Source organism: Bombyx mandarina, chromosome A1, assembly GCF_030267445.1.
Source record: "Bombyx mandarina strain Sakado chromosome A1, ASM3026744v2".
Lineage (NCBI taxonomy): Eukaryota > Metazoa > Arthropoda > Insecta > Lepidoptera > Bombycidae > Bombyx > Bombyx mandarina.
Window position 1 is genome coordinate 20,303,925 of NC_143234.1, and position 25,748 is coordinate 20,329,672.

Consider the following 25,748-nt stretch of genomic DNA (forward strand, 5'->3'; position numbering starts at 1 on the left):
GAATATGTAAAAGATTCGGTAACTAAAAAACCAAATACCCTAAAACGATGTTGGAATCTAATTCGTACTACACACTAATAGATGGCGCTACTGTGACAATTATAATCTATCTAAATTTTAAAAAAAGTAACCCTGTCGTTAATAGATAGATCAAAGGTGTCGTTCTAAAGATTTAATAAAGTAATCTTCTTAATAAAGTAACAAAATAAACAATAAAGTCTCTCACAGTCGCGGAAGTACTGTAATGCATACATAAGTATAAGTCGTCTGATTGAACTCAGTGGCAACGATCGCGCGCTGGTCACGTTCCGGGGTCAAGACTCTCGTAGAATACGCATTGTACAGAAAGAACATCATCGTACTGTTTATTGCCTACAAGAAGCTGTCTCTGAAATGACTGGAAATACCAATATATTATAAGGTTTTTTTTATTATAATTGGCCCAAATAACCTTGATGTTTTTTGTCATCGTACGCAAAAAGTTTCGGTATCTTTCGAATGATTTTAAAAATTTAGTACGTTTAATAATAATTAATAGATTGAGAGTTGTAGATAGATGAGAATACAATGGCATAGGTCTTGAACTCGCTCAGAGATGTCATCACGAGTATGGTTAGTATAAAAAAGAATAAAACATAAATTTATAATATTTATATAATTTTTTTTTTATTTTTTTTATTGCCCTTGTAGGCAGACGAGCATACGGCCCACCTGATGGTGAGTGGTTACCGTCGCCCATGGACTTCAGCAATGCCAGGGGCAGAGCCAAGCCGCTGCCTACCGTTTAATACTCTCCACAAGCCTCGTTTGAAGAAGGACATGTCATAGCGCTCGGGAAACACCGTGGAGGGGAGCTCATTCCATAGCCGGATGGTACGTGGCAAAAAAGACCTCTGGAAACGCACTGTGGATGACCGCAGTGGCTCCAGGTAGTATGGATGAACTCTACTCCGGTGGCGGGCGGTGCGATGGTAAAAACGAGATGCCGGTATCATCTCGAACAATTCCTCAGAGCACTCCCCATGGAACATACGGTACAGAATACAGAGGGAACTGAAGTCCCTCCGCAGACCCAGAGGCTCCAAACGATCCGTGAGAATTTTAATATTTATATTATTAATAATATTTACAGAGCTATTTAGTCCGATGAGTATTATTAAGTTGTAAAGTGTAAGGTTATTTTATTATTTTAGCTATTTTTTAAGTGAAACTTCTTTAGGCGCATGAGGGTAAAATTTTTACAGAACGTCACGCAGGTATGCAACGGAAGTGACATCAAACTACTATTGAAATTTAGTACTTGTCAAATGTCAGTAGTAGTAGTTGTTGTATTTTTCCAACTGGAAAGGCAAATGTATCATACCATACAGCCTAATATTTTATAATTTTTTTGTGAAGAATGTTAATAGGAATTGAAATGAAATGAAAAAAATTTGGAACATTAATCAAATAGCATGAAATTAAATTTGTCAATTCAATTGGCAAAATATTAGTCATTTGCAATTTAGAAATCTAAACATAATGTGACTGTCAACACTGAGGTTTGAGATTGACATTTGACAGACTTTTGGTGGGAACATATCCTCCTTTTTCCCTTCCTCTAAGTCTCGGAAATCTAAAGTTTTAGCTTTGTATAAATATAAAAAATACTGCCAAAAAAGTTTCACTTCTGACATGTGTACTTTGTACGCACGCACTTTTTTTTAAAAATATTATATGTTTGTGTGGCGGTAGCCATCACAGTACACAAGATATTTGACAGATGCCTGAATCTCGCTTAAGACATTTTCAAGATAAGCTTGCATATATACAAGTTCCGCACAACAACATTCGGACCGTCGGTCTACCGAGCAATATCACTCGCTGGGTGGAAGATCTTCCCCCCGTCGTTAAACCTACATTTGTTTAACCCGGTGTCATGGGGGAGAAATGACTACACGGATGTGGGGGTGGGTCATAACTACCCGATATTTTGACTTAAGATATTTCAATAATATTAAAAAAATATTTAATTAATTTATGGTAATGGCTTTATTGTCTAATGGTTTAGTAAATAAAACAACAATCTGTATTGCAGAATCTCGTAAATAAATTTTTAAACCTTCCAAAAGATAAACACGTAAAAATCAACAAAATTAGTGCTCCTTAGCTTAATTGCACATTTCTATGCACTAATTGACAGTCTTTAATTATTTATACTAAATTTTTATAAACTTAACTACGATATGTTTTATATTAAACTTTTATTAACTTAACTACGATATCTTTAGATAATACTTACATAACACTGTTGGTTTCCCTAATAAATAAATAGAAAATACGTCTACATGTATAGGCGTTTTAATCTATGTCCGTTTGCACTCTCGCCCTGCACCGCGTCCGATGCCCTTGCCCTATCTGCGCTGCGTTGAGGTAGTCTCGTTGTTTTGCATTCTATACAGTGCACTGTACTTTGTCCTACACAGACTATAAAAAACACATAACTTTTAAATTTAGTCGGATTATTTATTGATTATTGTTACCATGTGCTTTGGCATTTCATTTTAAGACACGTTTGCTTGTTGTTTCGAATAAAATTTAAATAATTTACGTAATATTGCAAGTTTTTGATGGCGATTTTTTTGTCTTTGCACTTTAAGTCGCTTGTGGAGAGTACTTAACGGTAGGCAGCGGCTTGGCTCTGCCCCTGGCATTGCTGAAGTTCATGGACGACGGTAACCACTTACCATCAGGTGGGCCGTATGCTCGTCTGCCTAGAAAGGCAATAAAAAAAAACAGACATTGCTAATTCAGCGATCAGGCTTTCGGTACTTAGTATTTTAAAATACTAACAAAACCCTTATAAATTATTACGATTGCGTGCTCTGTATGCTTGACTACCGATTGTAAGTATGGCTTGTGCTGTGTCCCGCGGAGCCCGACAACGTTGTGTTTGCGCAATATTATTGTGCAATTTCTCGCATTCGATTTCGCAAGATGCTGCAACGCAATACGCCACGGATATGCGCAACGACAGGAAAATTCAATCAAGAAGAATTACGCATTAACCCATCTTGAAGTGTCTTAATGGCGGACTAATGATTCAACTTGAAAACAGATTGCTCATGAATTCGTCACGGTCGATATAGTCATCGAGCGATGCGGCTTTGTCGGCATTCAAAGAAGCTCATAAAGAACAATTTTTTTTGTTTGTTGCTTAATTGTGTGGACGAGCTCACAGCCCATCTGGTGTTAAGTGGTTACTGGAGCCCATAGATATCCACAACGACTGCCCCACCCTGTAATAAAAATGAAACCCGCAAAATTATAATTTGCGTAATTACTGGTGGTAGGACCTCTTGTATGTCCGCGCGGGTGGGTACCACCACCCTGCCTATTTCTGCCGTGAAGCAGTAATGCGTTTCGGTTTGAAGGGTGGGGCAGCCGTTGTAACTATACTTAAGACCTTAGAACTTGTATCTCAAGGTGGGTGGCGCATTTACGTTGTGGATATCTATGGGCTCCAGTAACCACTTAACACCAAGTGGCCTGTGAGCTCGTCCACCCATCTAAGCAATAAAAAAACCCCTTCAAACCGAGACGAATTACTGCAGAAATAGGCTTAGCTTAATAGGAATAGGTGTGCTTACAATATTCACTTAACGCGAGTACGCTAGCGACTTCCACGATAAAGCTCCTTCGACATATCCTTTCGGATCCTCGCGATCCACTTTCGGTGCTTTTACGCATTCCTGGCACAATTTTCGTCTAACTCAACCCACAGACATAACCCGCGGAGTTTCTCGCCGGATCTTCTCAGCTCCATTGGTAGATTCAGCGAAGCACAGCTCTTGCTAGGGCAATTGAACAAATTTTCTCACGTTGAACCCCATAAGCGTGCTAAGCCGGCGGAGCTAAAATAGCCCCAAGCGATTATAGAGAAGATTAGGGAAAAAAAGCGAAGAAGATTCCGTGTCTTGCCTTATTAAGATAAGAAACAGCTCGTGCTAGCTGAACGTAGCTGTCTCATTACCACGAGTAGTTGTAGGACCCTCGGACCGCTTCTACGCCTAATAAGACTCCGCTCATTCTGAGATATTTGACCTCGATTACGGAATAGTGCCTTGTGGTTCAAACAATAAATGTTGTTTTATAGGAATTTGCTTGCATAAATTTGTTTTAATGCTGATATATGTTTTTATTTTATTGCTTAGATGGGTCGACGAGCCCACAGCACAGGTGTTAAGTGGTTACCGGAGCCTATATACATCTACAACGTAAATGCGCCACCCACCTTGAGATATAAGTTCTAAGATCTCAGTATAGTTACAACGGCTCCCCACCTTTTTTTTTTTTATTGCTTGGATGGGTGGACGAGCTCACAGCCCACCTGGTGTTAAGTGGTTACCGGAGCCTATATACATCTACAACGTAAATGCGCCACCCACCTTGAGATATAAGTTCTAAGTTCTCCAGTATAGTTACAACGGCTCCCCACCTTTTTTTTTTTTATTGCTTGGATGGGTGGACGAGCTCACAGCCCACCTGGTGTTAAGTGGTTACCGGAGCCCATATACATCTACAACGTAAATGCGCCACCCACCTTGAGATATAAGTTCTAAGTTCTCCAGTATAGTTACAACGGCTCCCCACCTTTTTTTTTTTTATTGCTTGGATGGGTGGACGAGCTCACAGCCCACCTGGTGTTAAGTGGTTACCGGAGCCCATATACATCTACAACGTAAATGCGCCACCCACCTTGAGATATAAGTTCTAAGTTCTCTAGTATAGTTACAATGGCTCCCCACCTTTTTTTTTTTATTGCTTGGATGGGTGGACGAGCTCACAGCCCACCTGGTGTTAAGTGGTTACTGGAGCCCATAGACATCACGCAAATGCGCCACCCACTTTGATATATAAGTTCTAAGGTCTCAAGTACAGTTACAACGGCTGCCCTACCCTTCAAACCGAAACGCATTACTGCTTCACGGCAAAAATAGGCAGGGTGGTGGTACCTACCCGTGCGGACTCACAAGAGCTCCTACCGCCATTAAAAATAAATATGTAAATCTAATTTAATACAGTAATTTTTGGTTATTATTTTTAATTATATCTGGGAACAAATCACACAAGGTCGTCTAGTCCCAAATTAGGATTCCCTGTATTATGGGTACTAGAAACTGACACTAACATACTTATATACGCTTTAAATAGAAACATATATAGACAATGAACACTCACACAAAGAGCAAACAAACATGGTCATCACACGAATATATGCCTGATGTAGGAATCGAACTCACGATCCTCGGCTTAACAGTCAGGGGTTCTAATAACTGCATCACTGAGTCAGTATGGTTAAAGTTAGTATAGTTAACAAAAGTCCTTTCAAATTGGGATCGGAACGGGAGTTCATTCTACGATGGTTTCTGTACTACTAAGCCATCAAGATATTACCTTAATCGTGCCTAGACTGTGACCTATGACCGATCGTGGAGAACCTATTTTGGTATATACCGCAAAAAGATAACCGTTCACATGAGAATCTCTGGTTGAGGTTAGGAACAAAGAGGTTCGGGCCGAAAGTCCCGGATTATAACTTTAGTATCTTGGGTACGGAATATTTCATTGGGTATTCTATGAGCCGGCCAAACCAAGTGTATTCCACCTTATAATAATACTAGCGGCCCGTTTCGGCTCCGCTCGAGTCTTTAACAAAAATTTCAACGATATTTCACGTTGTTTTTTTTTTTAAATAAAAGAACACTTATTGCTATATGCTGTCGCGACACTTTATTTTAAATAATAATGTGTCCTACAAAGTCGTAGTACATTATTTTATTCTATCATCAATAGTTTTCGCAGCGCACGCGATGTAAATAATATTTTACGTACATTTTTTACACCTTGGGTTACATAATTGGAGTTTTAGTAAGGATCACTATTTTTTTTTTTTTTAAATTATAGCCCATGTCACTCGGAAATAGTGTAGCTTCCAAACAGTGAAAGAATTTTTCAAATCGGTTCAGTACTTTCGGAGCCAACAAACAAATAAACCTTTCCTCTTTATAATATTAGTATAAACTAATGCACTCCGATGTCACAGATTTAGTTTATAGGAATTATTATAAAAAAAGTAGTGTGGAAATAAACTATCACCTTTCTGATAGTATTTCATCAGCTAGTAGTAGTATGTGTGGATCGGAATACGCTAATTTCAGATTCGCACAGCGCACGTCTTCGTAAAGCCAAAACCCTTGATAATTTATTTTCATAAGGTACTTAAAGCATTTGTCTTTTAGGATCTTTTGTGTGAAATTCATTGAAAATCCCAAATCGGGCCAAGTTTGACTAGTGACTATTGTAAATTTAAATCCCTTGATGCCGACATATCATATCTGAACAAAATTTGAATGTCGTTAATCAAAATTAAAGGCAATGAACGTAATCTCTCATTGTACACCCACGAAGCTTGCGTGAACAGATTGTCTTTTTTTTATTGCTTAGATGGGTAGACGAGCTCACAGCCCACCTGGTCTTAAGTGGTTATTGGAGCCCAAAGACATCTACGACGTAAATGCGACACCCACTTTTAGATATAAGTTCTTAGGTCTCATAGTTACAGTGGCTGCCCCACATTTCAAACCGAAACGCATTACTGCTTCACGGCAGAAATAGGCAAAAGTGGTGGCACCTATCCGTGCGAACTCACAAGAGGTCCTACCACCAGTAAATCATATAACCTATAAGTCCTCGATATATACTTAGACATATACATATTTATATTTCTAATCAAAATCGTTTAGCGATCAGCTCAGTAGCTTGCGTTAGCAGGAGACTTCAAAATAACCGTCATCATTAAAATTTCGCATGACAAAGACCGACAAACCAAATTATCTTATTAATAGCCTTTTTTAACTAAACATAGAGTATGTTCCCAATTTGATCACATGTATACAGGGTGCTAAGAGATTATGCTTGAAAAAAAGACAACCTACAAACCAAACAGAAGAGAAGAATAGCAAACAAAAGCACAAACACTTTTTTATTAAATATGTTTGTGAATGATATGATAACGTGACTGATGTTACACAAGATTTATATATTTACTACATGTACCCGTCCGCTTCGCTGGGCATTTAAAATTAACATTATTATTTTTCACCTCCACAAAGATTCTCATTCATCATTAACGCCCCCGCACCTGGTGTAGGGATTCCAACACTCATATAAATATTAGCCTATCCATTAAGTACATGTATTTTCTACATGGATACCAAGTTTCAAGTCAATCGGATGGATGGTTCAGTAGTTATAACGGAACATCCGTAAAAACCACTGTAGATTTATATATTAGCATAGATATAGATAAGCGAGAACGAAAGGCACCCAATTTCGATCTACAACCACTTTTTTTTTTTCTAAATTAGCCAACCACCTATATGAATTTCAGTTATCAACTATCTCTGTGAATGGTTAGTAAAAGTTTTTTTTATCGAGACAGTTGAGCTAGCGACCTACCTGATGACGTGGTTATCGTGAATATCTGGAGTTGCCCATGGACCGGTTTAATGTACAGCCAAGGTTTTTTTCTCCCGTGAACCATTTCCAATCGTATTTTTGTGCTAGTTCCAACAGACCCACGGCTTTATTTTACTGGTTTATCTGATAACGTTTGTCAGTGATGTATTGATTTTTAGATATAACACTAATTTCACGCCCATTGATTTTTCAGGCTGTATTTAGCTTAAGTCAATTTACATATGATAGTAAGTTAGGCGTCGAATAAAATGTCTTTTTTTAAATTGGATTTTTAGATATACGGCCTACCTGTGGTCATTATTGTTCGCGTATGTCAGATACTCAGGTTCCTCTTTGTTTGAAGAGCCATAGAAGGGAGTTTCCAAAGCCGGATGGTACGTCACAAATATCTCTGGAAACGCACTGTGTATGAACGCAAGGGCTTTATGGTTGACATGGATGAACTCTGCTGTGGTGGCGAAGGGTGCAATTGTGATAAGGAGATTTTTTTATAGCTTAACGAGTTCACAGCCCACCTGGCGTTAAGTGGTTACTGGAGCCCATATACATCTACAACGTAAATGCGCCACCCACCTTGAGATATAAGTTCTAAAGTCTCAGTATAGTTAAAACGGCTGCCCCACCCTTTAAACCGAAACGCATTACTGCTTCACGGCAGAAATAGGCAGGGCGGTGGTACCTACCTGTGCGGACTCACAAGAGGTCTTACCACCAGTAAATGGATGGAGGGATTATCTCAAAAAAATCCATATAGTTTCCCATCAACACAACGACAGTTTCATTTTATGAGCCTTAAAGAGTATTAGCATTCATGATTATGTTTCACCTTAAATTGGTAGGGATTGGTGCAGGTTGTTACGAGATTATTTGATGCCGGTCTGTCTTGAAGCGTCAAGGCAAAAACAACATAATTAGATGTACTTTTTCAAGTATCTTGTAGTAAAAGTCTCACCATGTAACAACCGTCAACAAACTAAATTCGAAGTTGTTCTGGCCTGTGGGATAAGACGCTTTCCTCTCATCGAAACGACTATGCCATTGTTCAAATTCCCAAAGGCAAGTAACAATTCTTCTACCTACTTGGCAGTCGTCGTGGCCTAAACGATGAGACGTCCGGTGCATTCGTGTTGAGCGATGCACCGGTGTTCGAATCTCAGGCGGGTACCAATCTTTCTAATGAAATACGTAGTCAACAAATGTTCACGATTGACTTCCACGGTGAAAGAATAGCATCGTGTAATAAAAATCAAACCTGCAAAATTATAATTTGCGTAACGTTGTAGACGTCTATGGGCTCTAGTATCCACTTAACACCAGGTGGGCTGTGAGCTGGTCTACCCATCTAAGCAATAAAAAAAGAAAGACATCCACGAATAAAGTGACACATCGTGTAGTAGAAATCAAATCTGAAAATTTAATAAATTTGCGTTACTCATGGTAGTAATAGGGGGCGCTTTTATGCATTATGAGCCCACACGAGTATTTATCATAATTCTGTCGCGTAGTCTACGACAACTTCTTCAACTAGGGAACGTTGTGGGGGTCGTCATAACCCCTTAAGGGAACCTCCTGACCAGACATGGGGGCACTAGGAAACGCAACAGTGCCTCTGACCTCACGTCTTGATGAGGACATTAGTGTTACCGTTATTGGAGTTTATAAACACCAATCGAAATATTTTATCAACGCTTATAAAAAAATATCTGACCATAAAACTGTTTTATCTACAGTAGATAAGGAATTAAATAAAAGTAGCACGCGAACGCCATTTGGCGGCGTTTAGTAGCGAGTTACCGTGTGACCGGTCAAAGCGGATCATTATTACCGACCCGGTGGACCTCAAAGTCAATAGCTTCGGGTGCACATTTCTGAATGTCACGAGAACTCATCCGTTCGCATTAGACAAACATACGATAGTCCATTTATATGTGTTAATAAAACTTGGAATGTTTTGCTGGTTTGAGATTTTTTCATTCCTTTTGTAGGCAGACGAGCATAGGACCTAGCTGGTGGCGAGTGGTATCGTTGCTCATGAACGTCTAATTAAATACGTACTCAACAAACGATTGACCTCCACGGTGAAGGAATAACATCACTACATAGTACAAAACAAAGTCGCTTTCTCTGTCCCTATATCTCTATGTATGCTTAAATATTTAAAACTACGCAACGGATTTTGATGCGTTTTTTTTTTAATAGATAGAGTGATTGAAGAGGAAGGTTTATATGTATAATAACATCCATTAAATAGTGGAGAAATACTGTTATTTTTGAGGTTTCTAATGTGATGTCGTAAATAATCAATAAAAAAATTTCATGTTTCCGAAGCGAGGCGAGGGCGGGTCGCTAGTCGTGTAATAAAAATCAAACCCGCAAAATTATAAATTGCGTAATTACTGGTGGTAGGACCTCTTGGGAGTCCGAGCGGGTAGGTACCACCACTCTGCCTATTTCCGCCGTGATCAGTAATGCGTTTCGGTTTGAAGGGTGGGGCAGCCGTTGTAACTATACTTGAGACCTTAGAACTTATATCTTGGGGTGGGTGGCGCATTTGCGTCGTAGATGTCTATGGGCTCCAGTAACCACTTAACACCAAATGGGCTATGAGATCGTCCACCCATCTAATCGATAAAATAAAATGCTTAACCTGTTTAATAAATAAACATAATTTAACATTGATGGACTCGATGTGACGTAAGTCAGTGGCAACCTCCTTTAGCTGCTCCTTCTTTTCTCTTTCTTCCGTTTTACAATATCGTTTCATTCTGTTTTCTTACTTTTCTCCTTGCTAACTAACAACTGACTAGGATTATATGCAAGGCAACGCCCTTAGTCTGTCTATTTAAACTTACAAAAATCCTATAACGCCTTACTTTATTTAGAAATCTTCAAAACCTTACCCGATCGCTGCGTTCCACAGATAACGCGGGGTTCATTCAAAAGATTCGTTCACTCCCGACGGATCTCATTCAATAGTTCATTCTGTCGAATCGAATACGTGTTTCGCAATTTTCAATAGAAGCTATTGTCGGGACTGCGAAGTGAAGTCATACGGGATCATCCCTTTTCATATTTCGATGACGTCGTAATATTGAAAGCATTTTCGGTGCTTCCGAAAGCTTCTTGTTAATGAGAGGTCGTAGTTTAATTTGTTAATGATTTTCATTTGAAATTAAGTTTAAGGAATAAGACAAAAGATGTTATTATTTTAAAGACAGTGGTAAAGATCGTTTGGAAGTTTTGACAATGATAAAAAACAATCTTCCAAATGTTTTACTGTTATATTTTTATGGATTAGATCGATCTATCTGATGTTAAGTATTGAAGCCCATATAAAACCTAATGTGAAATCCACCACATTGTAAAGCACCACCCAACTTCGGATAAATACTGCTAACGTCAGCTTCAAGACAAACCTGGATACACGAATTCCCTAAAGCAGCATTTGGACCGTCCGAGCTACCTTCAGGAATGCATAAGGTAATCCTAAAGACAACATTTTATTATATCATTGCATACATTCGTCGAGAGCTTACGGTCCGTCAATGTTACTATTGCTATACATCTGGAGACAAGAGGCCGAGATATTGATTGTATTGAAACTGGTGGTAGGACGTCTTATGATTTCGTATTGGTCAGTACAACCACCCTGCCTATTTCTGCCGTGAAGCAGTAATGCGTTTCGATCTGAAGGGCATGGCAGCCGTTGTACTGTAAAAGCTGAGACTTAGAACTCGTGTCTCAAGGTGGGTGGCGGCATTTACATTGCCCATGCCTATGTCTATGGGCTCCGGTAACCACAACACCAGGTGAGCCGTGAGCTCGTCCATCCATTGAAGCAATAAAAAAAGAAATAAAAAAAAGAAAACGAATATCCTGTGCTTTAATCAGAAATGCCTTGTTTTGACTTCGCGGCAGAGATAGGCAGGATTTTGGTATTTATCCAAGCTGGCTTACTCTACTAGTAGTACGCTCCTTTTGTAAGGTCGGGGCCGAACTAATGAGGTCCTCGCGTCTAGAACGCCTGCAAGTTTTGTGGGACTGGACGGTTTGAAGATGTTAGGAGCAGACGCAAACATGGAATTTAGGGTCCTACCCATTAAACCACTTTTTGTTTGTATATCATCGAGTAATTTCAGGTGGAATTTGTTAAGGATACGCATATGCCATAGAGTATATCCGATACAAAAGATTTCACCTCAAATAAAAGCAAAATTTTCTAAAACTACCCTTCACGGTTCTGTATACAAAAAAATTGTGCGTAAAATAAACAAAATAACTTTCCTTCATTAACGTACCATTAAAATAAATTACGTTTTTCGTTTATTGAATATCGGTATCGATGGAAAAATAATCAAATTCGGGGTCATATCGATACTCGTTGGGTCACTTTGTAAATTGAATTGCTCTATTAATAAATATATTCTGGGCTTAACCCGATATCGACGAAATAGTGATGTGATAACTGGGGACTGATCTGAAACGATTCGATTAAAATTATTTTGCTGAATACAGTATACTGAGGTATTTTTATCGCATTATCTGACCAGACTTGCGACTTTGCATGTTGTTTTATATGTACTGCTGAGTGTTTAAGACTTGTAGCAGGCCGCGACTTGGCTGTGCCTTTTTTTTGCTTAGATGGGTGGACGAGCTCACGGCCCATCTGGTATTAAGTGGTTACTGGAGCCCATAGCCGCATAAATCTACTACCCACCTTGAGATATAAGTTCTAAGGTCTCAGTATAGTTACAACGGCTGCCCCACCCTTCAAACCGAAACGCATTACTGCTTCACTGCAGAAATAGGCGGGGTGGTGGTACCTACCCATGCGGACTCACAAGAGGTCCTGCCACCAGTAAGCTCCAGTAAGCCTCTAGAATAGCTGACGTTCATGAGCGACGGTAGACCGTATCTTCGTCTGCCTACTGATACCATAGTTATTGGAGCAGAATTTGTTCTGCTCGAAGCCGTTTTCAGACCTAATTTTCCCTTAAACTACCTGGTTCTAGAATGAAAGCTTCTACTAAGTGTTTTCTGGACGCATTGACATAGCCTTCAGATGAGGTTTGAAGGAACTAAGCAGTAAGCTGCGCTCCTAATATAACGTACATTCATTTATCTTTGAAAGCATTAGAACGGTTAGCTTTGCAATGGAATAGCGTTGGGTACTGTTGTACCACTGGTTTTAGATATGATCGTCGAAGTAAGTTTGTTAAGGACGTTTGTTATTTGATCTTTGCTCTTTTTGTACTTTTCTCGCCTTAACACCAAAGAAACTCGACTGTCTCAGAGCTTCAGGGATCTGACTTAAGCCACGCAATACATTTTTCTAACACCCACAATATCATCTTGAAACTGCACTGATACTCGATGGTGACTCGTGTGTTAACTTTTGAACTTCAGCTTACCAAGTTTGAAAAGTTGGAAACCAAGTCCCCACTTAACTATAAAAGTTTGAAGAAACTTTGGCAAGCGCTGCTCGTTTTCAGGCATAAGGTCATAACCGCGTTTCTATTGATTTACACCCGGTCATCATTCTCGTCAAACCCGTTGCTTGCGACGAAGGGCTCGACGAGTAAATTAACCCACAGACAGAGTCCACTGAGTTTCTCGCCGGATCTTCTCAGTGGGTCGCGTTTCCGATCCGGCGTTAGATTCTGCGAAGCACGGCTCTGGCTAGGGTTCGTGTTGGCAACAACGTCAGGTTTGAGCCCTGTGAGCTCACCTACAAGTTAGGGTGAAGCTGAAATAGCCTCTAAAGGCTATCAGCATAGGTAGGAAAAGTATAAGTAAGCCCATCGTTCTGCTCGTGTCTTCCGCGAAGCATATAGTCTACGGCAAAGCGACTTTGACCGTCAATAAAAGTACTTTAATCGCGCAATTATCTAACAGGTTCGGAGAGGCGGGTAGAGTGATTCGAAAAAAAAAATCGTGTCCATTATTTCGTACCCAGTCAACGCACTCTCAACTCTCAGATCGAAATCCAACGATTCACGGATCGGAACAATTGAGTGAATGAACTGTCCTGACCGAGCGGGTAATTACTTTAATAAAGTAGGTAGTACGATGTCAATGACCCGGTGCTCTGTGCGAGGTTCCGTCGACTCGATACAACAATTTTCAGATTATCCATTGTGTTAGCTCCTTTTTTGACTGATATATCTAGATGGATGAGCTGATCTGTTTGATGGGATCCAACTGTCCGCCAGGTGGTAGGACATCTTGTGAGTCCGCGCTGGTAGGTACCACCGCTCTGCCGTGAAGCAGTAATGCGTTTCTTTCTTGGCGGGTACCAATTTTTTTAATGAAATACGTACTCAACAAATGTTCACGATTGACTTCCCCGGTAAAGGAATAACATCATGTAATAAAAAAGAAACCCGCAAAATTCAATTTGCGTAATTACTGGTGGTAGGACCTCTTGTGAGTCCGCGCGGGTGGGTACCACCGCCCTGCCTATTTCTGCCGTGAAGCAGTAATGCGTTTCGGTTTGAAGGGCGGGCCAGCCGTTGTAACTATACTTGAGACTTTAGAGCTCATATCTCAAGGTGGGTGGCGCATTTAAGTTGTAGATGTCTATGGGCTCCAGTAACCACTTAACACCAGGTGGGCTGTAAGCTCGTCCAAACATCTAAGCAATAAAAAAAATCTGAAGTGATTTCTGGGTTGTATCTATAAAAACTGAAACATTAAAACTCATGCGTCAAGGTGAGTGGCGGCATTTACGTTGTAGATGTCTAAGAGCTCATCTAACCACTTAACCTCACATGGGCCGTGAGCTCGTACACCAATCTACGTAATAAAAAAGTCCACTTTTTTGGATGCATCCACTCAGTCAAACAACAACAATTCAAATTTAATTACGATAAACGATTCTTAATAATTCAATCTGGGCTCTGTTAAAATGAAATCGAAATTTTCAAATAATTATATCGCATCAATTTAAAGAGCATAAATCATTTCAACATGACGTCAATCCTGTTAACGAACGCCGATTGAATCTGAATAAGATAAATCGAAAATTTGATTATATTATCAAACATCCAAGCTAATCAAAAGATTTTCTCAAGTGTTTAGTTACCAATTTTTGTTTTCTTATTATTTTCTTTAGGATTCCTTTCAAAATCTCTAAAGAAGAAATATCGTTACAAAAAGAAAATATAGTACACAAATTGAATATTGTCAGAGATTATCGTCGAATTCTGATTGCTTATTTTACACAGTTTAAAAAAAAAAAAAACACCGACGACATTCCATCACCAAGTCGCGTTTGGAAGTAGCAGCAGAGGCTTCCGCTCCCAGCGAACTTATTATGACAAAAATGTGATTCTTAGTAAGAAAAACACACGTCATTTCGAATCCTCCCGATCTATTATCGGTGCTTCTAGATACCTCAAGCACCGTTCTCGTCGAACCCGTCGCTTGTGACGAAGGGCTCCGCGAGTAAATTAACCCATAGCAGCCAACGCAGCCCAGTTTCGCCGGGTCTTCTCAGTGGGTCGTGTTTCCGATCTGGTGGTAGATTCTGCGAAGGACTCGTTTTGCTAGGGCTGGTGTTAGCAATATCCTCAGGCTAGAGCCCCGTGAGCTCATCTACTCGCTCGGTTACGCTAGTATGCCCCCTAAGGCTACCAGCTTAGGTAGGGAAAAATAAATAAATAAAAAAACAAAACAACGTAGTTCAAAATTAATACACGGTCGTTCCTAAAAAATCTACAGTAATAAAGATAATACACACGACTGAGTATTATACATTACGCCGTCTTCTCATTTGAACGAGACGCGAAGAGGCCCTTAGTAATGAAAAGATGCACAAAAGAAAATTGTGCCCCGCTCATATATATTTATGTACGAAAAGAAGTGTTATACACAACGATTACTAACATTGCGTCGTCATGGCGATGACTACAGGGTGTTCCTTCAAAATCCTTGTTTTTATTGCGTTTACGAACTAGATTCTTCTTTTTACTAAAGGAAGGACGGAAAGCTGCGCATAATCTTCTTTTCCCAATTACCGCAGGGTATCAAGATGAAAGTATTTGACCAATGAATCTTATCAAGAGAAATTACCTTAAGAAAAATGAAAAGGGTTTTGTTCGGAGGTTTCCTGCAAAACTGACACAGAAATTAAGAGATCCATAGGGTGCATGGTCATTAACATAACCCTAAGATTCGCGAGGTTAAAGTGGCAAAGGGCAGGTCACAATTCTAGTAGAGCAGAAGGAGATCTAGGGCCAAAACGTTCTCGAGTGGCGACCGCGTGCTGAAAGACGCGGCGTGATAATGATGATTATGACTATTGTAAGCGACTATTATAGCATTATGCTAGTTTTGCTTGTATAAAGGGGTATATATTTTAGCTATGGGTTCCTAGAATATGTGGCCTAGAATAGCAGCAGCCGTATGGGCTTTTGATAGGGAGGTACCAATATCCTGCCCATTTTTGCCACTAAGTAGTTCCACGTCCGGATTTTAAGAGTGGGAGAGACTTATAAAATTTCAATCTAGACTACGACCATATGCCAAGTGTTGGGTGGGAGAGACTTTCAACATTTTAATGTAGACTACGACCACATGCCCCCAGGTGGATTGCAGCGTTCACGTTACGATATCTATGGGTTGGAGTATCAGCTTGAAAAAGGTAATGGGCTCGACTGAAAATAATAAAAGTATAGCCAATTTATTGTGTTTTACCGAAACGACCTTACCCTGAATCTCATTTCATTTTACATACAATTTGTTCCGTTTTTACGGGTAGCTCGCTCTAAACTTGCGATATTTTATGGCGTTTTGACTTGAAGGGCCCAAGATGGAGCGGAATAAAGTTTCGTAAGAAATTTTAAGGGATATAAACGATCAAAGGGGCAGTTTATTAAATGCGAAACGTCAGTTCCAGTCTTTGAAAATGTGCTTTCGAATTTATCTTTGTAGAAGAAAGAAGGTGATTTTTTATACACACACATTAATTTGGCCTTAATATTGGTTGGTTTAATTTAAAAGGTCATTGGACCTCATCTTTTTTTTCCAGTGACAAATAAACTTTAGACAACTACAGCTATTATTAAAGTACGTATTCTCTGTCTATAACCTTAACCCGTTACCGCAAATTGATATTTAATAGCACGGTTGGCGTTAATCGTTAGTTTTCTGTGTAACGGCCAGTGTAAAAATGTTGAATGACTATAAACACATATTACACAACACGAGTGGTTAATGCCAGATGTTTGTTTGTTGAAAAACGTTCTCTAGTTTTTTTTTTTTTCGATATATCAGATACTTGCGGAATCATCGAGAAATTAATTGCAGAACGTATATAGCAAAATTGATGCTTAAGAATGCAATGGGCAGCTATGCGTCATCTTTTCCGACAAACCTGGATCTATTTGAGAACTGTCACACCACTATCCTAATGCAAAACAGTGATGAAGGGTAACTCTTGCTGTTCGTAAATACTTAAATCACTCGAAACTTGAGGGATTCTCAATAACATTTCTCCTATTTCGTAAAGACCAAATAATTTCAGAGAAATAACAAAAATATTACATACGCTTCTCTGTATTTGTAGCTGTAAATATTTTCTTATACAGGGTGTGGTCTTATCTCGTTGTGATCCTTTGAGATCCTTGTTTTTATTTCAGGAGAGAATGGAAGAATCAGTGTACAGTATAGCTTGAGATGTTAAGGGTTCTTCCTGGGTTCGTACAAGTAAGTAGCCGTTGACTACTAGGCAGTCGTAGCTCGTATTAACAATTCTCATTACGGGTACAGATGAACTTCTAGATTCGATTCTTAATGTAAAACATTATCCATTTACTAGATCAACTATGGAATACATTAATTTTTTTAAATGACCGGTAATGTATTTAGCCAACAACTGTGTAACGCTCCTAGCTTTCCCTCGATAGCGTGGCTCCAACGCATCTGTAAAATACGTGAAAATTAGACCTAATACAAAATGATTTTTTAAACATGCATAATTCCGCACGGGTAGGTACCACCACCCTGACTATTTCTGCCGTGAAACAATAATGCGTTTCGGTTTGAAGAGTGAGGCAGCCGTTGTACTGTAAAAACTGGGACCTTAGAACTTATGTCTCGAGGTGGGTGGCGGCATTTACGTCGTAGGCGTCTATGGGATCCGGTGACTACTTAACACCAGGTGAGGTCCATTAATCTAAGCAGTGAAACGTGTTTACGGTACATTCCCAGAACTCTGATTGTGTAGCGTACGTGACGCCGCCGGTGGTGATACATTAAATAATAAAATAACCTCAATTACATTCACACAGTTGCGACGTTCGCGCTGGCATCCTTGGAGCACCTTCACTGCGGTAATGCAACGGTTTCGACATCAGAATCTAGGCCAAGTACGTTGCATTCGATCTTACATATCTTAACCCTTGGATGCTTGATTTAGTGTATCGAATTTATATGTGAATAGCGGACCCGACAGACGTTGTCCTGTACACGTCATAAATTTCAAACTTTTTTGAATAAATTTGTAATTGAATTGTAAAGATATTAGACTGTTTTAATGAATAAAAAAAAACTCAATATTCAATTGTGAATTTAAACCATTCTCGAACCTACTGGAGCACAGACAGAAAATTTCATCAAAATCGGTCCAGCCGTTTAGGAGTTCACTGGTGGTAGGACCTCTTGTGAGTCCGCACGGGTGGGTACCACAGCCCCGCCTATTTCTGCCGTGAGGCAGGAATACGTTTCGGTTTGAAGGGTGGGGAGCCGTTGTAACTAGTTCTACCTAACGAGCGTGGGGTGCATGGTATCAGTAGTTATAAATATTTTATGAACAGATATGAGTAGAAGGGCTATTTTGATAATATCCTGAAAAGCACCCCACGCTTTTTTACAATAAAATCATTTTTTTACACTATTTTTAATTCAAATTTATTAAAAAAAAAATTCTATTTTTTAGTTGGATTTTCTATAAAAGCGTATTTTGTTAGTTTTGTTAAACTATTATTTATTTTTAATTTTTTAGTTGAATTTCAATTTTTTCAAATTTTTTTTTTGAATATTGAATTGTCATCAGTCCTTAATAAGTATACCAAATCTCTAATTAATCCGACGTTTTGAAGGGGGTCAAAATGATGTTCAAAGATTCCGTTACAAACATACATACGTCTGAAGCTAATAAAAGCATATTAAAAAAATGCTTTAAACACAATGCTTGTAAGACGAAGCTACCACATGAATAGAAATAAAAATAAAGAATGAACTTTACAAAATATAATGTACAATATCTCCTGCGATTGTTTATAGGGATATTGAATTTGTAGGCCTCCAAAATTTCAATGGTTACACTGCATTAAAGAAGAACGTTGTAACTGAATGCTGATTGTGTACATTATCTACTATACAAATATACGTAATTATATTTAGGGGTGTGTTTGTGTTTAGGGTGCTCATATTAATGAATCAAACATTTTAATAATGTAAGTGAATGTAAAGGATCTCTTATAAGGAGAGGAAGTCTTAAAGGAAGTCTTATATTTTACATAGAATTATAATGAGTACTAAATCTATATGTTGGCACACGTCAGGGATGGCTGAGCGGTAGTTTCCGTCATCACTCGTATTTGGTTGAACTCAGTTTATAAAAAGTCAATAAAACCTTTTGAATAATATTTATTGAAACTCAACACACACAACTTTAACAATGACAGGATAAAACGACAGTTTCGTTGCACATACCGACAGACCGACTGACTGACTGACTGACTGACCGCCAGAGACTCACTGACTGAGACGGACGGAATGACTGTCTGACACGGAATGGCACGACTCTTTTTTTTTTTTTTTTCCTACCTATGCTGATAGCCTTGAGAGGCTATTTCAGCTTACCCTAGCTTGTGTAGGTGAGCTCACGGGGCTCAAACCGGAGAATTGCTAACACTGACCCTAGCAAGAGCAGTGCTTCGCAGAATCTACCACCGGGTCGGAAGCGCGACCCACTGAGAAGATCCGGCGAGAAACTCAGTGGGCTGTGTCTGTGGGTTAATTCGCTCGTCGAGCCCTTCGTCGCAAGCGATGGGTTCGACGAGGACGGTGACCGGTGCTTGTATTGCCTAAAAGCACCGTTAATGGATCAGGAGGATCCGTGATGACGTGCTTTGGGCGACGTCGACGGTTTACCATTCGGTCTACAGGATCGGCTATGTAGTTTCCAGCGGCCACGACAAGAGGGTTCTCATGTCGTGCCGTCTTCTCAAAGTGGCGCAGCGATGCCGACTGTAGATACTTACTGACGGGGTCGAGCTCCAGGTCATCGTGGAGGCCCACGTTCCTCTGGAACCATGGTGCTCCGACGGCTATCCTGCAGAATCGGGATTGTATAACCTGAAGGGGTCTCAAGTTGGTGCGGGCCGCGTGAGCGAACACTACGCTTGCATACGTCATGACGGGGCGTATGCAAGTTTTGTAGAGGGTTACCTTGTTACGGAGGGAGAGTTTGCTTCGTCTACAAAGCATTGGGTATAGTCGTCCTAGTATAAACGCGGCGCGGTCGCGTACCGTTTTTACGTGGGGACGGAATGTCATCCCTCTGTCGAGGGTGACGCCTAGGTATTTGACCTTCGAGGCCCACGGTATGGGCTGGTCAAAGAGAGTGATGGGGCTAACGGCGGAGGTGTTTGCGTGCCTATTGGGGAGTGGGGTGCTCGAAGTGGTATTCGGAGGGCGACCCCTTTTGAATAGCACCGCTGTGCTTTTCGTGGGGTTGATGTTTATTCGCCACTTCCGGAACCACTGTCCCATGGTGGTTACTGCGATCTGGAATCGCCGATGAAGCAACGACATCTTCCTACACGAGTAGTAGATAGCCGTGTCATCGGCGAAGAGCGCTAGATGGGTCTCCGGAGACCGGGGTATATCGTTGATATACAAGCTAAATAGTAACGGGGAGAGTGCGGAGCCTTGCGGGACTCCGGCAGTCAGATGACGGGGAGCCACGACTCTGTCCACGTACCGCCATTTTATACTGTGGCGTTACGGAGTCTACCCTTCATTTTGTGATATTTATCAAAACAACATTTGATCATTTAAAATAATAATCAAAACCACCGTCTTAATATTACTAAAAGTCGTTATCCACGACAACTAAAAGTCGTTATCCACGACATATATATTAATACGTGAAGCAAAAACGTTGTATCCCTTTTTACGAAAATTGCTCGGATGGAGGAGTATGAAATTTCTCACACGTATAGAGAATATAAAGAAGGAGTGCACAATGCTAATATTTTTTTTAAATAATGCATATTAGATACTTTATATCAATAAAGAAAACATTACACACACTACCATGTATTTGACACAACACATACATAAAAATATACTCTTTGTTTACTGTAAATTGGGAAACTTTTGTTATTGCTTAAAGTCTGTGGTCGAATAATAATTGAAAATAGATTAATATTGTTTGTCTTTAATATTATTGATCTATAGTGCAGTTTTGGCGAATACTGTAATTATATAATCGAAATATAATAGTGTTTGACAATAGAATCATAACAGTGTACAAACTTACAATTTCAATTAATTATAGTCGAATTTCGACTACTGCGGGACCACTACTTATTTTTAAAAACGTAACATCCTTGATCTATAAATTTGTCATACTCTAAATGTCGAACACCAAGAGAGGGACCAGTTATCAACCTAGTTGATAATCCCTGAACCGATAATCCCCTCGCAGCTGTCAAATAGATCAAAATTCCCGATTTTCAATGGTGCTACAACAGCGCCCCTAGCGTAGATTGGACACAATTAGATGCAATATAGATTGGTTGTTTTCCAAATGAATAAGAATGTGCTATCGTACTTCTTTTTTTTATTGCCTTTCCAAGCAGACAAGCATACGGCCCATCTGATTGTAAAGGGTTACCTTACGTTATGGACGTCAGCAATGCCAGGGGCACAACCAAGTCCCTGTCTACCATACCGCGCCTTCCGACTTCAAGATTGCATAGTTTAATGCCTTCCAGTTTAATTGGTGGGAAAATAGTTATAAAATACAATGACCAGTTCAATCACATAGTTCTAAGGACTCTGGTAACCATTTAACACTGGACCGTGCGCTTATCTGCATTAACAATAAGTGAGGATCAGTCAATACTTTAACTGTGTCTTATATTGAGCGTGAATGGCGTTTATAAGCATCGGTAACAGAAACCGCGTGGTTTATTTGGTTATAGACCTATCTCTTATGTTGACCAGTGTAATTTAAGTTATAATGTTTGTGTACGTAGTGTCAAAATAATACGATTTTGACGTGACAACGTCCTATAATTCGATGGAGCCGGGTGCACGCACGAAAAAACATGACTCATTGAGGCGTTCCACTTAAGGCTTGAAGTGCAAGCGAGAGCGCGTAACGAGCGACAAAGAGGCACAATCGGCCTCCGCGTTCGGCAGCGTTCGACATCTGTCTCTCTCCTACTTGTGTACTTGTGAATGTGGTGTCAATTATCAATACAAAATATCTATCAAACAAATAAAATGAAATTTTCTTTTGAAAAATGATTCCATCAGTATTTTCTTATGACGTAGTCACGTTCAAGTATCGTCAGTAAACCGACTTTACAGAAAACCGACTTTTTCGATATTTTTAATACCTTAAGACATTTTGTAACATACCCTGTTTCTTTCTTGGTTGAACAGTTTACTTTCGAGGCAAAAGAAAATGCGAATTTAGTACCAGAGCGGGCTTTTTAAATCGGGCTTGCGTAATATCGCCTTTGCGGGGTAAATTAGGAATAATGGCGAAGCGTAATGGAGAATTTCATTGGTTACTTTATGAGAGAAAAACTCAAATTAGCTTCACTTATCGGTTTCTTTTGAAGGCGTAGTCGTCTAAAAAACGTGTATTTGTACAATCAAACATGATACACCGCTTTTTATTCGACATCTCTAAGTCAGTATTGTCCTCTATATTATCAACTAGCGGCCCGCTCCGGCTCCGCTCGGGTCTTTAACAAAAATTTCAACGATATTTGACGTTGTTTTATTTTTTTAAATAAAAGAACACTTATTGCGGCATAACTATAATAATTAGACATATGCTGTCGCGACACTTTCTGTAAATAATAATGTGTTCTACAAAGTCGTAGAAAATTATTTTATTCTATCATCAATAGTTTTCGCAGAGCACGCGATGTACAGAATATTTTAGGTAATTTTTTACAGCTTGGGTTACATTATTAGAGTTTTTGTAAGGATCCCTAATTTTTTTCATTATGTCACTCGGGAATAGTGTAGCTTCCGAACATTGAAAGAATTTTTCAAATCGGTTCAGTAGTATCGGAGCTTATTCAATACAAACAAACAAACAAACATTTCCTCTTTATAATATTATTATAGTATATATATTGAAAACATTGTGACGATTAAGTTAAAAAAGTTTTTATTTAAACACATGTCAACAGATGTAGCGTTAAAAAAAATGTCAGATTTAAATTGCGAAATTCGAATTAACAATTTATAAATATTCTAATCTGGGATTTATGTAAAATTCCAAACGAGAACAAAGAGCCCGGCCGTCCCGGAGTGAACACACCTGCTCTTTCCTGCCAGGAAATACGTAACTTCCAGTTAAATTTCAAAATTTTGTTCCATTTCAGAAGTACCTTCCCGATATCAGTGTAACAATACATTCTAATTAAACCAAATCGTATTCGAATGGTAATATCGTCTGGTTAATCATCGGACGCGTCGTAAATCAGCGATTCGATTCAAATTTCGAACGTTGTTATACAAAATTTTCCGAACGCCATGATACGTGGCCGACCGTTATTTATCAGTTACGGGCCGCCGATTGTTCACGGGTTAATGATTTCGTGTTTACGTAATAACTCCTTCGTATAATTATACATTGTCGTTGGGGAAGCGAGAATTCCCTGACTCTGATTACCGGCTTTGTCACGACACTGGGGTTTTTGCATCGTGATGTTTTCGTAGACACCGCTCCGACAGTGACGGTTCTACTTAAGACGGAAACCTTGAATCATATTGTTACGCCGGTAAGAGTAACGCCATCTATCGCCGAATAGGGGAACGAATATCGAAGGATCTAGTAGCACCTAGAAAGCTCGAGGATTGCAATGCCATCTATTGTCAGATAGCGGAAACACAATATTCGAAATGTGTGGAATATTCTCGATAATTCTAGGGATGTGGTATCGGCTATAAAAGCGTTGCAGAGATGGCACGCAGTCAGTCAGTGATCGGAACTACTCGAAGCGAAACAGCGAACGGATCACCTGAAGCGCTGAAGCAATTTTTTTTTATTTATGCCGAACCCCAGCGCATAACAATATTATCGTTGTCGAACAGGAACGCGAAAAATATCTTCATCAATCTGCCGGGACCACAAGAAATATTAAGCATACTCAATAGTGGGAATTAATAAAACGAAAATAAACAACGCAAAATCAAATCGTAAAAGTAAGCAATTGTGGCTTCTAAATAATAATATGTTTAAAGGATACAATCTTTCTCTAATATATCCTTTTTCAAACACTGCTTATGGAGCGCGGCTTATGAAATGCGGCCTATGGAGAGTACTTAAAGGTAGGCAGCGGCTTAGCTCTGCCTCTGGCATTGCTGAAGTCCATGGGCGATGGTAACCACTAACCATCAGGTGGGCCGTCTGCCTAAAAGGACAATAAAAAAAATAACGTCATATAAATGTAATGTTTTGAGGGTATGCTGGGGTAGGTGTTGTGAGTCCGGGTAGGTACCATCATCTCGCCTGTTTCTGCCGTGAAGAATGCGTTTTTGTTTTAAGGGTGGTGCAGCACTCACGTCTTAAGTTAGACGGAGCGTTACCCTTGTTCTATGGCTTCTATGTGATTATTGCGAGTTTTTAACGTTCTCGCTAGCGTAAAAGTTAACTCAAATTTGTATGGAGTTGTAAAGTTTACCTACGTTTCCCGTTAGGGGCGCTGTTCCAACTGCATAAAAAATTTACTTAACTTTTACGCTATCGAGAACGTTAAAAAGCTTGCACTAAGCACACTTATATCGAAGGCTGACCGTCAGCTCGTTCACCTATCTAAGCAACCATAAAAGAGAGAGTGTACAGCAAAAGTCTTGAGCCAACCTCCTAATTAATGCTAATGAAAAAGAAATCTTAATTTATGGCTTCTTAAGCAACAAAGATTCGCTTTTTTTATTTTTTTATTTTCGCATTCTCTTCATAGCCCGTTCTATATTTAGAGTCATCAAGAATTCGTTAAGTGAAACTCTGGACCGTATCTCTTTTTACCTGACCCCCTAACATTTGTCACCGGGCCGAGTCGAGATGATCTGTCATCGTGATGAATGATCCGCCCTAATGCGAGCTCTTTCACTTCGCTTCACTGAAGTATAAACGGCGCTATCCGACATTATTAAGTACAGTTTTTACTGATGGCCAAAATGTCGGTCCTCGTCTCTGTATATATATATTTTTCTAGGTTTGTATTACTTTTTTTGTTACAGGTATTTGCTGGGCGGCTGGAAGTGTTTAAGGTGAGTTGCTTTTGGTGTAGCGATTGGTTACGGAGCACGTGGATAATAATAATAATAATAATAATATTACACTTTATTTACACCATATGTACAAAGTAAGCATATAAAAACAAATAATAGTCGGTGACATAAATTTATAATTTTTAAATAATTTTAACATTAAATGGATATTCGAGATGTAAGGTAACATTTTCGATTGTATCGCTATATATATCGTGATATTACTTAAACATATATATATATATATATATGTTACTTATACTATATATACTTAAACATATATATATATATATATATATGTTTAAGTAATATCACCTTCACACTACACCTACCAAGGTTCATCTTTGCATTCCCCTAAGGTAGACTGTTAGAGAATGCCTATGGCATTAAGTCCGCCTTTATACGTTCTAGTATATGAAGTTATAAATAAATAAATTTACCTAACTCTTTCAACTGGAAGACACGTGCGCTGAGAGACTTAATAATAAAAATAGCTGGAAACAAAACACGCACGGTCATCTGGACACAATTTAATATGCCCGGTGTTATGGGTTGTCTCCTCAGAATTCCGTGGACCGCGCACCGTACCAACGTTTCGATCCTGAAAGAGCTCAACATCCAGGAGAGACTATCGTCAACAGTCCAAATACGAATCCTCAAGTTCTTCGGGCACATCACTCTTAATGAGGATT

General features: G+C 39.4%; 1 protein-coding gene across 1 annotated transcript in view; it reads left to right on the forward strand.

The window, feature by feature from the left end:
- Window positions 1–25,748, forward strand: part of brat (tripartite motif-containing protein brain tumor) — a 474,910-nt gene that overhangs the window by 97,242 nt on the left and 351,920 nt on the right. Inside the window, exon 2 of the mRNA XM_089739319.1 lies at window positions 25,027–25,056. The gene's annotated coding sequence lies outside the window, so the exon portion shown is untranslated. The remainder of the gene's footprint in view (window positions 1–25,026; window positions 25,057–25,748) is intronic.